Raw genomic sequence first — 15900 nt, 5'->3', positions numbered from 1 at the left:
GATATTTCTGAAGACAAATTATTTATGATCATAAACAAGAAAATTTGGGTGTTTATAAAATTAAAAATATATACTTGCTCATTTCATTCCAATTTAACATTATCCTGTACTTATTATGAACTGCCAATATAATAATCACTGATTTTAGGTCAAATATGAAATACTTATTATACAAATGTGCTTATTTTAAATATATAAAGTACTCATAGTCTTGTTAAATTTGAAGATCTATGGATAATAAATATTAGCAACATTGGCTTGTTGTCGCTGTGCCATGGGACGCAAACTGCATGTGCCATTGCTGATGGCATAGGAACTGGTTGATGGAGACCGTCAGATAACTCATCAAGAAGTGAGGAAATAGTTACAGGAATAACCTGGACAGTAAAAGAGGAAAAATCGACCACAGTGTGCAAGGCATGTATCCACTTGGAAAGCCATCCATCCCGGTTTCAGAAGTTAGGTCATTAAAATACGAATGTGGAAAAATCGAGGTGCAGGAACAGTATCAGACATTCTCTTTCTGTGCTTATGTTACTCTGTAAATCGAAAAATATTCCCCAACTGAGAATGAGAAGAATCAAGGCAAAGAGACATAGCATAAAATGCCCCTATGCAAAAGGGAATGAGTGAGTGTTCAATGGAAAGTATCTGAATAAGTGTGAACATAGCCCCTATTTCGATGATGTGGGGGTTCTCTGAGACCACCACCAGCCTACTGGTGGACGCTCGTATACCCAAAACAAAGAGGATTGTGTTAAGGAAACATATGGACATAATAGGAAATAATCAAGTATTGCACTTAAATGAGTGGTTTTATACTAATTTGCATGATGCTTAAGATAAAAATTGGGAAAATCTGGGTGTTAGGTGAGGAAGAAGAAGCAGAGAAGGGAACAGTTCAGTGATCCCCGGACCTTTTAAGATTTGGCCTTCTACAATAGTCAGTTAGAAAGATATAAACTATTACAGATAGGCTTGATATAATGCATTAGAATCTTGAAGTTTTGTGAGAATAGTTGCTAATAAGACAGTCTTTTTTTAATTAATTAATTTATTTATTAAAAATTTCCAATTCCTCCCCGCCTCCCTTTTCCCTACCTCTCCCCATCTCCCCCTCCCTCTCTAGTGCTAAGAGCAGTCAGGTTTCCATGCCCCCTGGGAAGTCCAAGTTCTTCCCCCCTCCATCCAGGTCTATAAAGGTAAGCATCTAAGATTCTACTGCATTGACTGACTTTGTGGGAGCCTGGTTTGTTTAAGACAGTCTTTTTAGAATTTATTTTTTTAAATTTAACTTTACATTCCATCTGCAGTTCTCCCACCCCTTTTTCTGTCTTCCCTCCACAACTCTCCTGTCCAGCCCAGCTTCCCCCATCCACTCCTCCCAATGAGAAATCAGCAAGTCTGCCACATTAAGTTGGGGCAGAAACAAGCCCCACCCCCTTGCATTAAGGCTGAGCTTGGGATCCCACCCTATAGAATGAACTTCATGTTCAAATTCTCAGAGGATTGAGATATTCTGTAGGCCTCCAACACTGAATTCAGCAGGGATGCACAGTCATGATTAGTGCCATTACTGAAATGCTAGAATATCCAAGAGCAAGGTGGCAGGTTGACATTGGGTATCATACAGTAAAGCAATACCAGAAGCTGCTTTCCAGAACTGTGCAATACATTGATCCTCTAACATCCTCAATAGATCTAGACCATGAAGGTGGGTCAGACATGGTACTTTTAATTCTGAGGTAGGTAGATGTCTGTGCATCACAGGTCAGACTGATTTACAAAGTCAGCTGAAAAACTGAAAGGCCTTTATAAAGAGATCATGTTTCAAAACACAAGTATAATAAAAAAAAGAAAAACAGAGCATAAAATATGATCCTAGAGTTGAGCATTTCGAAAACATTTCAGAAATCCCAGTGGAAGTCTTAGGTGATGGTGATGGGGGTGAGAAAAGATGTTCATAAAAATGATAATAAGACGCTAGACTCTTCAAATTTACAACTATGGTATATGTAAGTTTGACCCACCATGCGCCTCTTTAAGACACACTGCCACATGTCAATAGTGAAAGCATACTAACAACTCTTAAGTCAGGTGTGATACCTTTATCATACATCCCTAGTCCATGCTGGAATGTTTTGCCTGCTTGGACTTTGCAAATCATACCAGTTGCTACAAGATCATGTGTGAATCAGTATTGTCCTTTCCAGAAATAGCATAAGCACAGGCATACACACGCAGCATTAAGTTCAACATATCAATATATCTATTGAGAGTGCAAATTTGGAGGAGGTGTAAGAGTGGATATGATCCAGGTCAGTGTGTGTGTGTGTGTGTGTGTGTGTGTGTGTGTGTGTATGTGTGTGTGATTCAAAAGAATATGAGTCTAAGAAAAGTATTTTTGATTCCCTTCTCACTGGCCTAAAGAGAAACTTTAGACCCTTTTCTTTATGCCCAAACTCATGTGGCTAATCTTTGAAAGACACAGTCACAATAATTACTGTTTGCCCAATGCAAGTTAGATTATCAAACTGCACAGAGAGACTAAGGATATACCTCATTGGTAAATTCTTTGCCTGGAATGCAGGAAGCCCTAACTTTAATCCCCGTCACTGCTTCAAACTGGTTATAAGACCTAAAATAGAATCCAGGCATTCTCTGTATATTGAGGTCAGATCCAGTCTGGGCTGTAAAAGACTCTCTCTCAAAATGAATAAAAATATAAAAGTCATTACAAAATTGAACAACGCCATATTGTCAAGTTTACTTAGATCAGGTTTACCATGAAGTCACATTTGTCTATGAATATCTTTTATTTTTCCTTTTACTTCTGCTAAGTTCAATCAATAAACTTACTTAATTTTTCCCCTAATTTTAAATATATTTTCCTTCATTATTTCATATATATATACATACATATATATACATATATATTCATATATATACATATAAGAATATGTATGTATATTCTTCCTCCCATTTTTGTCTCTTATTTCTTTTCCCATTCCACTATAAAGGAAAGAGAACACATTACTATGTAGTAAATGCAGTTCTTAATATATTTGGTAATATAGGTAAAGAGTAATTTCTTGTTCTAAAGTCACGAGTCAAATTTGTACAGGAGTTTAAGAAAGCCAGAATTAGGTAATTTCTCCAATAGGTGATTTGACGATAAATTTTAAACATTCCCCTTCGACATTAAATTTTAATAGTACGTGATTAATCTTTGTAAATAGGGGAACAAAATATATAATATTTATCTCCTTACAATTGTCGCATGCCTGGTACCAGAAAGAAAGAACTGAACAAATTCTGAATTGATTCAATAGCTTAAAATTAATTTGAAGTATCTCAGATGGTTACTTAGTTAAATCCAAGTTGTTTTCCATCCTTCTACCTTTCTTCCTGCTTGGCTTAATTTCTGGGAAGTTTGTGTATTATAATAGTATCAGATGGTAAGCGTCAGCTTTTTATTTGTTGTGTTTTGGCTCAGGGCCAATGTACAATTTCGTCTCATTGACTCCCTGTATCAGCATCTGCTGGGGTTTCTGCATTCCCACCTGGTTCGCTGATACACATTCTGTACTTCTCTTTGACATAGTTCCCTTGGGTCATGACCAAGACGCCTCCAATACGTGCAAACTTGAGTAACAAAACTGCAAGAGTTTTATGACTGAAGGACTCAAGGATCTTGTGTGTACACTTGAGGATAAGTAAAGTGTCTGCTGCTTCTTGATCTCCACCAGCAAACAGGCACCACCGTTCTTTCTCTCCCATTTCACAGAGTTACTTATAGATATAAAATGCTATCTCTTTACACTGTTTCAGACAGTATTAAGTTAAAATGCAGCTCTTACTTGTAGACCTATGACCATGTCTGTAAGTTCTGTCAACATCCTCTGTATTTACACTGACTTCCCAGAGGATTGTATCATGAGCAGAGCTTCTTTGAAGATTCCAAATGCTTTATGTGTTCTCTCTAATGGATTTGATGTATTTTTTTCTGTACCAAAGAGAGCAATTATCCCTTTACTCTAACAAGGAGAAGAGTGGTTTAATTTAAACCCTTCGCCCATTATATCAGTGGCATAGCTTTCATTAAAAGAAAAGCCTAAGAGTTAGCATTTCCTTTCTTAGTTCTTCACTATCACTTCATTACAGTGTGATGGGCTACAAAGAAAAGGAACCCAATGCTAAAACGTGAACTTATTTGATAATGAGAAGGGGAGATATTTATGCTGCTTGACAGAATGATTAATCTGCCCCTCTCTTTGATTAGGGAGACGAAAAACTATAAATGATGAACATATTAAAGCTTTTAAATGCATCAATGAGCAAAATAGAAAGGAAAGAATACTCTGAGGCAAAACTAAATGAAAGGAAGAGACAAGAAACAATGGGCAGAATACTAATAGCAGCTTTCACCTTGAGGGCAACTGTGGCTTCTTGTGAACTTGATTTTTGCTTTCACAGTTTTGTAACACACAGAGAAAAGTGAGAATCTTCTACTGGTGGCTTGAGATGTCTAATTCCATTGCAAAATCGGTAAACATAAAATTTAAGAACATGCCCAGAGAAAAAAGAAAATGTGACTCAAAAAACAGTGAGGATTTTATAAGGAGATGTTTCTAGTACCAAACAAATGGGAGAAAACAGTTCTAGACAAACAAAATGCAAAGTATTGTGCTTGTTAGAGAGAGAGAGAGAGAGAGAGAGAGAGAGAGAGAGAGAGAGAGAGAGAGATTTTACCATTTGTGTAAAATGCATTGCAGCTTAGTTTAAAATTTTCCTGGTTGATGGAGACTCCATGAACCTGTCAGAAACGACCACAAAATTTCTTCAGAATGTTGTTTTCAGTCCACACAACTGTTAGTTCTCATAAGGAAAAAATATCATATATAAATTTATTCTAAAAGTAGTTTAAAACATCAAAGAAAAGCAGAAATCGTTCATTAAATTTTTCAGAAACACAAGACAGAACATGATAACAAAGTAAAATATACTTCCTGGGTTTTATTAAAATGTCCCTAAGAAAATAAGAATAACCCATTGCAATATTAATGAGGACAGGAAGATTTGTGAAAAGACATGTTTAATATTGAGAAATTCTTCTTGAGCATGCAGTCTCAGAAGGGGACTCTGAGGTTGACAGTTGTAACCAGGCAGTTGATGTGGGTATATACTTGGAGACAATGTCTCCCAGACAGAATCAAACGCTGAATTGGACAGAAGACCAATTGAATTGAAGGATCAGCTGATTATATCATAAATGTTGGAGCTAATTACTCCTAAAACTGCAACTCAAAAGCAGCAAACTTTCAGAGTTTAATTGTATTATCTGAATAGCTCCACCCTGCAAAATGAATATGATGTTTGTAAGGGAATACTGGATCACATAGACACAACCATTAATAAACAATTGGAAGCAATAAATGCAACCAGGACATTTTTACTAGCTACATATGCTAGTAAAGAAGACCTAGTAGGGCCTTACAAATCTTAATTTGCCTCTACTCTGAAAGCTTGCTAAATAGTTGAACAAAAGTAAACTGTTCTATTTTCAGTTTTATCTCTCTTTGAGTGGCATTGAAACAGCTACTTTATGTACAATTGTAGAAGATCCAGTAGGAAGGATTTATCTGAAGTTAAGTATAGCATCTATTATAAAACAGAAATTTTAACTGATACAATGAAACAGCATCAGAGCCATAATCTCTGATTCAGTCCTGTCATTTTTCTGTAGTAATTTTTCCATTCTCCTTAACCTATATGTCCTAAGACACATCCATTATACAATCCATGTCTTATTACGCTCTCCAACAAACAAAGAAACATACAAACAAACAAATGTATAAAGAGTACTTTAGAGGAAGGTTCACATTCCTTGAAACTTGGAATATATTGTTCTGTAACACAAGAGGACTCTTGCTACTTTTACTGATACTTCCTGTAGATTTATAGTACAGAAAAATGGAGGATCTTTATTTTCTTTTGTCAATATAACACACATGTGAATGATAACACTGATAATTACAGGTACCGTATATTTGTGGTGTTTTTAGTAATTATTGGCATACCACAGTCATGTTAACCCAATAAACATAGATTTCAGCAATGGAATTTAATTAGCCAAGACATTCACTACTAAGAACTGATGCTGAGCTATTAGTTTTTCATCTGACCCCACCAAAGGCTATGACCTTTCTTGCTGTAACTGTAAATGTGAGAAACCGCCACACTGATTTCCACAGTGGCTGCACGAGTTTGCATTCCCACCAACAATGGATGAGTGTTCCCCTCACCCCACATCCTCTCCAGCATAGGCTATCGTTGGTGTTTTTGACTTTAGCTATTCTGACAGTTGTAAGATGGTATCTCAAAGTGGTTTTGATTTGCATTTCCCTGATCGCTAGGGAGGTTGAGCATGACCTTAAGTGTCTTCTTAATTTTTACATTAAAAATAACCTAGGTGACAATCATTTAATTAAAAAAAATCATTTTCCACCCTGACTCTTTAAACACTGTAACATTGATACTACTATTTAGAAGCATCTTTTGTTTCATTTCTTTCTTTTGTTTTTAATTTGTGACAAATTCATGTATATCCCCTGAGAGTCTCAAACTTCAGCTGTAGCTAGCTACGGCAGAGATGTTCCCTAAACTCTTAATAGATACCCCACCTTCTTACTACTGTGGGCAAACCAGTTTGTCTTCTTTAATATGTTGCCAAGGTGCTAGGCATAGACTTCTACCAAACTGACCTATATTCCCAGCCCTAATTCCTAATAATTATGGTTAAAATGTTTTGAGTGGTAGAAAATGAAATAGATATAATGGATAATAAGATCTACAATAAGTAAGCATTTTGTTTAATTCATACTATTTGACAATACTCATGGCTTTCTTCTTTAATGAAAGTCTGGGGCTACATAGCTACTGTGGTAAGTTGTCAAGATGAAAAATTCATGCTGCAATGTCAGTTTGCAGAATTTGTAGTTCAGAGGATATTTACAGCACACGCCATTTATTTTCCAATCACCTCAGATTTCAGAAAGAAACTATACAACAATTAATCTCAAAAAATGGAAAGGCAATTATTTCTACCAATATTTTGGTTGAACAGTATAAAGTATGTCATTTCTGAAGAAGCTTAATACAACAGCATACCGTCTACTGATATATATGTAGAATAAATAAATATTGGTTATAAAGATATAATTTAAAACAAAACCTAAAACACATGCACTATGCATGTCTTGGGGTATGATTTCACTATTGTTAGATATAAGTAATACATTATTTTTTCAACATTGTATTTTTGTTTGTTTTACTGTAAATATTTTTGTATCATAATATAAATACAATATTATCCCTTCTCTTTCTATCATCTGTGTACAAATTATTACATACTCTCTGCTCTCATGTTCTTTATTCATTAATAGTTAATGCATACACACACACATATATATATATATTTATGTATATATATATATATATTCTCAAATATAAGCTTCTCAGTCTAAATAATGAGACTTGTATGTGTGTTCATATTAATAACAACTATAATGCATGTACTTCTGTATATAAATATACTTCTATAGTTTTAGTGAACTTTTCTCATCTGGGTTTAAAATTCTTATCCAAGAATCAAAGACCACAAAACAGAATTGTAAGTTCTTTCCATACATAAGTAGAAAATACCTAAAGAAAATTATTTCCCCAAACAGTTATAGTTTATTTATTAATAATAGTACTTAAGCTGCCTTTTAAAGATTTACTCTTCTCATGTATGACGATATACTACAACAGTTACCTCTGTTCGAAATACATTAATATTTCTATTTCTCTAATTTTTTCAAATTGAAATTTCCCTTACTGCTCTAGCTTCATTTTCTCACTGTTTTCTCAATACTTCCTTCTAGTACAGTCATAATTTGACGGATGTTCCCTGCCTCTCCAGTTCATTCTCTGCAATCTTTACCATCTCTGATACTTGCTGGGAAATAAGAAGCTTCTCTCAGGAACCATGCCATATGAAAAGTCTTTAAATATTCATTTAGCCAGAGTTTGCCAGGAACACCAGGACATTTTATGAAATGACAACACTGTGATCTATTACTGAGGTAAAGAAGACAACGCATCGATTACAAGTGACTGCCTTTCACGTAGTTCCTCATATTCCCATCCTCCTGTAATAACAATATGTTTTACAAATACTCTGGCATACTGCTCCATAGCTTCTCAGCCACTTTAATACGCTTCTTAAATGCTAAGTGTTAAACACTTGCCTCATTTCTCTAAGAGTATCTTTAAGTACAAGCATTGTGTTTACCAAGTAAGAGAAAATGGAGACATTTATCTTGTCATGGATTAGTTGGAAAAAATAGATAATGTAATTTTTAGGTTTTTGCCCATCTCTGATGAATGATCAAATATTTAGACTTGAGATTTTATAGCTTCTAGAATTGTATACATATTTAATGAACACATATGCTTTTCCTAATTTGTTTTATGATATTAAAGTCACAGTTATGTATAAATAGTGGTATTTACTGTTCGTTGTAAACATATATATTTAAAGTAAGATGATATAATTTTGAGATGGCTATACTCAAATTCCAAATGTGAAGGAATTCTATTTGGTGAAGTGATTGAAGTTCCTGTTATGACTATTTGAATGCTTTATGTGACCATCTGAAGTATATCCTCTGGTGCTGATATAAGATATATTTATATACTATATGTCTAACATTTCAATCATAGGTACGGTAATTGCTTGCAGCTACCCAAGATAAGAAAGAGACAATGGAGATTTTAGTGTTTATTTCTGCCCAGCTTTGTATGGAGTCTGTCACTGTGATAATCAGTTCTGCTTGTTCACAGAATCACCTTGAAAAACTCTTAATGAAGAATTAACATATGAGATTGATCTATGAACATGGGGGGGGGGCTCTCTTAATTATTTATCGATGTGAAAAACATACAATTGTAGGCTGCACAATTCCCTGTGCAGGAGATATTGAACAGTGTCAGAGAGGTAAAGGTAGCTCAGAACAAGGGAGGAAACAAGCAGAGATGCATTTATTCTCTCAGTTTTGTTTAGTGCAAAAATGATGGAATTAGCTGCTTGAAATCCTGATTCATTACCGCAGAACTGTGAACCTTCATTTCTAATCCACATTGATCCTCTTACTCTTCTATGTTGCTTTGGTTAGAGTTTCTGTCAATGCAAAAGAAACTTAAGTAGGACCCGTGCCCTTTGGTATCAATGATAACATTGCTCCTTAGTCAAGAATCCTGAAGAATTGGGATATTTCTTCCTGAATTAAAAAAAAAAAGAACTGATGCATACCAAAGAGATACCCAATCAAGTAATGATGTACTGATTAGCTCTACATTAATTAATATAATTGGGAATTATGGTCTATTCAAGCTAATAAAGAGGTAAATTAGCCAGTTTAAATTTCATTTTAACATGATTGGGAATAATTTTAAAATGTTCTAGCCAATGTAATGGCTTCCAGCTATTTTGACTTTAGAGTCATTAGTCTCCATTAATCACTAATAGAGATAATATGAAAGGTAGTTAGTGTCAGTTGTTAAGTTTTCAGAATTTTAATAAATTATTTATGTTAATATCATTAAAAAGATCTTTCACCAAAATCAAGCTGTTTTCAATTTTAGCATATTTTTATTTCAACCTTGAAATGTCAAGGATGAGTAGGCCCTTATGTTATTCTTATTACTTTATTGTAGTATGGAGTTCAGGGAATTATTGATTATCAGTAGTCTTTGAAATGAGCAGCTTTCAAATATCTGATCTGTGCATTAAACTGTTGTTTAAAACTTTTTGTAAGTTGACATGTCAGCAACATAAAGACATTGAAAAACAATACTAAAATTGTAACAAATGTTAAATGAGATCCTCCATGTTTTAAGGTCTTGTTAATAATCAAGGGTGGATTTATGAGTATATAGAAATAGACAAGTTTGTCAGAGATCAACTTCAAAAGTAGAGCTGAATAATTTGCCTAGGGCTATTATGTTAGTAAATTTGTAATGGTGTTTGCACAAAACACCAACATTTGTGTGTTTAATATTTCATAGATCGAAGCCTTACAGAAATCTCAGCATGTGAACCCTAGAAACATTTAATAGTTCCTGAGATGCACATAGGACAAGAAGATAAGAGAATCATCTAAGTTCTGCTGACCCCCTTATACATGCCAGGACATGAGTGTGCCTGCACATGCACACAAAAACACACAACACACACACTAAATAGATGACAAATAAATGTAAAAGACTATTGTGGAAATACTCATATTACTTTATTGGCAATTTTAAATCTTCATAAAATCCTAGGCATTTTACAATGTATATGTTAAAACTATGGCAATACTTGTTTTGTGTTTGGAGTGTCTCATATTTGTTAGTTTTCTTTTACATTATTCAGATTATACTATAACTACACTTACCCCTTCGTTTTCCTCCAATCCAATCCTCCCCAATACCCCTCCTTGCTCTCTTTCAAACTCATAACGTCTTTAAACACTACTTTTATTACATGATACATACATATGTATACATATATGATTCATATAGGTATATATATATATATGTTCAAATATAAATTCAAAGTTTGTATATTATTATTTGCCTATATGATTTCAGGGCTGTTTGGCACTGAACCACCTCTTGGGAAGACCACCTCTCTTGCTCCAAAATTTCCTGTGTCGCTTTTGTTTTTTGTATAGAGAGAAGGCCTCCTGTGCTCTTCCTCACCCACTTTCTTATGCCTATTGCTGTTGTCCCTTGCTGCTCAGCTAAGCGAAGTCATGTTGGTGAGACTTTTTAAATATAATTATGATTTCTATAGGAGACACAATCTCACAGCAAAGATATATTAATAGAGTGGAGCAGAATGTTTATTATTAAAGGTTGGGATATGAGAAGTGTAGCCCAAGAGGTGCATTTTAAGGATACCTCAAGATTACTGTATGATATAGTAACAACAATTATTGTTCTATTGTAGACTTGGAAGGCAGTAAGAAGGCTCTACAATGTTCTTATGGAATAAATGATAATTATACCACATAAAACACATTGTAATGAATATCATTTAGTCATTCCACATTGCATGCATATAAGAATTTATTTTAGCATATACAAACACTTTTATCCATCAACTAAATAATAATTAGTCGAATTTACATTGCATGTGCGCTGTACAGAGCAAACCTGAGTTTAGTCAAAACAGAAAACTGCGTTTTATTCTTTTAATTATTACATTAACAGTCAATTACACACAAAACAATTTGCAAGCATACAAATTCAGACATTCCTTCAAAGAAGAACAATTTAATTACATGCTGTTTGAAGAGTTGCTAGTGACTCTAGTGCAGATGTTACACTTTATTTTTACTACAATCTATTAAATATAAAAAAAATGAAGCCACTTCAAAAAAAAAAGCATGTTGAAAAGTTGGGCCTGGGAGATTGTCTCAGTTACCAAAAGTTAAATTAGAATGTTGACTATGACAAAACCCTATTAAGGGTTAGCTATGACCTTCCTAAACTCAAATAGTATGACTGTACCTTAGAATAAGAACTTATTTGAAAACCGTATCTTTAGAAGAACTTTCAAGTAAAAATCTTTATTTTTTTCAGCTTTTTATTATTATTATTATTATTATTATTATTATTATTATTTAAAATGTTCACCTCCTCCCTTCTTCCAATTTCCCTCCCCCTCCCTTTATTCCCCCTCCCCCTAAGCCTCCAGTCCAAAGAGCAGTCAGGGATCCCTGCCCTGTGGGAAGTCCAAGTTCCTCCCCACTCCATCCAGTTCTAGGAATGTGAGCATCCAAACAGACTAGGTTTTCACAAAGTCAGTACATGCAGTAGAATCAAAACCCAGTGCCATTGTCCTTGGCTTCTCAGTCAGTCCTCCTTGTCAGCCACGTTCAGAGAGTCTGGTTTGATCACATGCTCCATCAGTCCCAGTCCAGCTGGCCTTGGTCTGTTCCCATTACATCAGCTCCACCATCACAGCGGGTGGGCACACCCCTCATGGTCCTGACTTCCTCGCTCATGTTCTCTGTCCTTCTGCCCCTCATAAGGACCTTGGGAGCTGAGTTCAGTGCTCCAATGTGGGTCTCTGTCTCTATCTCCATCCATCGCCAGATGAGGGCTCTATGGTAATATGCAAGATATTGATCAGTGTGGCTAGAGTATAGGGCCAGTTCAGGTGCCCTCTCCTCAGCTGCTGGAGGAACAAGCTAAGGACATCTCCTTGGAAACCTGGGAACCCCTCTAGAGTCCAGTCTCTTGCCAACCCTAAAATGGCCCCCTTAATTAAGATCTATACTTCCCTGCTCCCATATCCACTCTTCCTCCATCCTCACCATCCCATTCCCCCAAACTCTCCCCATCCTCCCCTTCTCACTTCTCTCTACCCATCGCTCCTTATCCCCACCCCACCCCCACCCCCACCCCCAAGGCTCTCAATTTTTGACTAGCAATCTTGTCTACTTCCAATATCCAGGAGGATAACTATATGTTTTTCTTTGGATTCACCTTCCTATTTAGCTTCTCTAGGATCACGAATTATAGGCTCAATGTCCTTTATTAACGTCTAGAATCCACTAATGAGTGAGGACATACCATATTCCTCTTTTTGGGTCTGGGTTACCTCACTCAGGATAGTGTTTTCTATTTCTATCCATTTGAATGCAAAATTCAAGATGTCATTGTTCTTGGGAATATACCCAAGAGATACCCTATCATACTAAAAGAGAATTTGTTCAACTATGTTCATAGGTTCATAGCAGCATTATTTGTAATGGCCAGAACCTGGAAGTGAAAATCGTTTTACAGAAGACTATCATAGAAAGCCAAAACTGGTCAAAATGCTGAGAACAATTAATGGTGCAGTGACCAGACCCAGTGTAAACCTCCACAGAACAATCCCTTCACCTAAGGCTCAAGGAGAATCAGGAACAGAGCAAGACTGTAAGAGCCAGAGGATCGGGACTTTAATACAGTGACTTCTATTTAGGGATGCTGTGTCCATGAAATATCCAAAGTGTGGTCATCTAAACAAGAGCTGAACAATGACATCACCAGTTGAGATGCAAACATAGATGGGGATATTCTTACCAGGTCCCACCCACAGATGAAGAGCTGCAGGCATTTAATTACTACTGAGAGATGGAAAGTTTCTTATTTGTACTTTAATACCAAATACAGATGGAATTAAAAATGATAGAAATAGCCAGACACATGTAAAAAGAGCTGTATTTTCTCACTATTATCTTTTAATTTATCAGCAGGTAAATTCATTAAACATAAGAGACCTTTAGGCAGATTTATGACCTCTTAATCCTTTATTAAAATGTAAAAGCCGAATGTCAGATTCAGATGCTTAAACTATTCTGAGATTGGGAGCTCACTTTCACTGCCTCTAGGATCTTTGGAGAATCAGCATTCATAGAGTCCCATCAAGCCTGCAGCAGGGTTAGATTTCCCTGCCTTCCATTTTGCAAGATGCTTGCTTACTGCTCTGCATACTTAACAGTGCCCTCCCTCCTGCTGTCTCCCTCATTTCCCTCCTCCTTGTGATCACTGATGGGAGAAGAAAACCATTACTAAACAATGACTGCAAAGCACTGCCTTGCTCACCCAGGCAAGCAGCCTTGTATTTACTGTCCTTGTAATTTATGTTGTTATTTCTTTAATCTAGGGTGTAGGAACTTGACATATGGGGTGATTTAGCAACACCATAGAGATGAAAGTTAGTTAAAATTCTAACATTAAATTACATGACATCAATAACTCTCAGGCTGACTGTTTTACCCATGGAAAATATAATGATATCTTTAGGTTCATTGTATTAAAATATTCATTAGAAACCATTGAGGCACAGCTTGATGCCCATATGATTAGATTGGATATAATCAACTGGCCAACAAGGTTTGACTCTCTATTGTCTTAAAAGTCTGTTGTTTTTATTTGTTTGCTTGCTTTGGTTCCTTATTTCCCTTCCTTTTCTTTCTTTCTTTCTTTCTTTCTTTCTTTCTTTCTTTCTTTCTTTCTTTCTTCTTTCTTTTTTTCTTTCTTCCTCCTTCCTTCCTTCCTCCCACTCTCCCTCCCTCCCTCCCTACACGCCTCCAGTCTTTTAAACAATTATTATTGATTACCTTTAAACCAACTACACCAGCACTTTAAGATAAAAATGTCAAATGTGTATGACTCACCCTATAATGACCATGTTTTGAATGTACCATTTCTCAAATTCTCAAGGACTTAGCAATATGAAAGAGAGAGGTGTTTCCTCATTCTGAAACCCAATATTCATTTTTTTCTTTTTTTCTTTTTTTTCCTTTTATTATTATGTAAAAAAATATCAATCTACTGATTTCCAAAGTGGTTGCACAAGTTTGAATCCCACTAGCAATGGATGAATGTTCCCATTACTCCACATCCTCTCCAGCATAGGCTATCATTGATGTTTTTAATTTTAGTCATTCTGACATATATAAGATGGTTTCTCAAAGTTGTTTTGATTTGCATTTCACTGATCACTAAGGACGTTGAACATGACCTTAAGTGTCTTTTGGCCATTTGAACTTCATCTGATGAGAATTCTCTTTTCAGTTAAGTACCCCATTTTTTAATTGGGTTAATTAGAATTTTCATGTCCAGTTTCTTGAGTTCTTTATATATTTTGGAGATCAGACCTTTGTCTGATGTGGGGTTGGTGAAGATCTTCTCCCATTCAATAGGATGCCTTTTCGTCTTAATGACAGTGTCCTTTGCTTTACAGAATTTTCTCAGTTTCAGGAGTTCCCATTTATTCACTGTTGCTCTTGTTGTCTGTGCTACTGGGGTTATATGTAGAAGGTGGTCTCCTGTGTTCACATGTTGCAGTCTACTTCCCACTTTCTCTTTTAACAGGTGCAGTGTGATCGGATTCATATTGAGGTCTTTAATACATTTGTACTTGAGTTTTGTGCATTGTGATAGATATGGATCTATTTTCATTCTTCTAGAGGTTGACATCCAATTATGCCAGCACCATTTGTTGAAGATGGTTTCTTTCTTCCATTGTATACTTTTAGCTCCCTTGTCGAAAATCAGGTGTTCATAGGTTTGTGGGTTAATATCCGGGTCTTCGATTCGATTCCATTGGTCAACGTCTCTGTTTTTATGCCAATACCAAGCTGTTTTCATTACTGTAATAGAGTTTCAATTAAGGAATGGTAATGCCTCCAGAAATTCCTTTATTATAAAGGATTGTTGTGGCTACCTGTTTTTTTTTGTTGTTGTTGTTGTTTTTCCATATAAAGTTGATTATTATTCTCTCAAGGTTTGTGAAGAATTTTGATGGGATTTTGATAGAGATTGCATTGAATTTATAGATTACCTTTGGTAGAGCTGCCATTTTTACTATGTTGATCCTACCAATCCAAGCTCATGGGAGATTCTTCCATTTTCTGAAGCCCTCTTCAATTTCTTTCTTCTAAACCTTAAAGTTCTTGTCAAATAGATCTTTCACTTCCTTGGTTAGTGTAACCCCAAGATTCTTTATGCTATTTATGGCTATCATGAAAGGTGAAGTTTCAATGATTTCCTTCTCTGCTTCTTTATCCTTTGTATATAGAAGGGCTACTGATTTTTTTGAGTTGATCTTATATCCTGCCACATCATTGAAGGTATTTATCAGTTGTAGGAGTTCTTTGGAGGAGTTCTTGGGGTAACCGATGTACACAATCATATCATCTGAAAATAACAAAAGTTTAACTTCATTTTTTCTGATTTGAATCCCCTTATGCTGTTTTATTGCTATTGCTAGAGCTTCAAGCACTATGTTGAAGAGATATGGTGGGAGTGGAC

General features: G+C 35.5%; 1 protein-coding gene across 4 annotated transcripts in view; it reads left to right on the top strand.

The window, feature by feature from the left end:
- Window positions 1-15900, top strand: part of Mgat4c (MGAT4 family member C) — a 575343-nt gene that overhangs the window by 55694 nt on the left and 503749 nt on the right. The gene's annotated exons all lie outside the window — the stretch shown is intronic.

This window comes from Myodes glareolus, chromosome 26, assembly GCF_982192425.1.
Source record: "Myodes glareolus chromosome 26, mMyoGla1.1, whole genome shotgun sequence".
Classification (NCBI taxonomy): domain Eukaryota; kingdom Metazoa; phylum Chordata; class Mammalia; order Rodentia; family Cricetidae; genus Myodes; species Myodes glareolus.
This window is presented reverse-complemented; position numbering and strand designations above follow the sequence as displayed.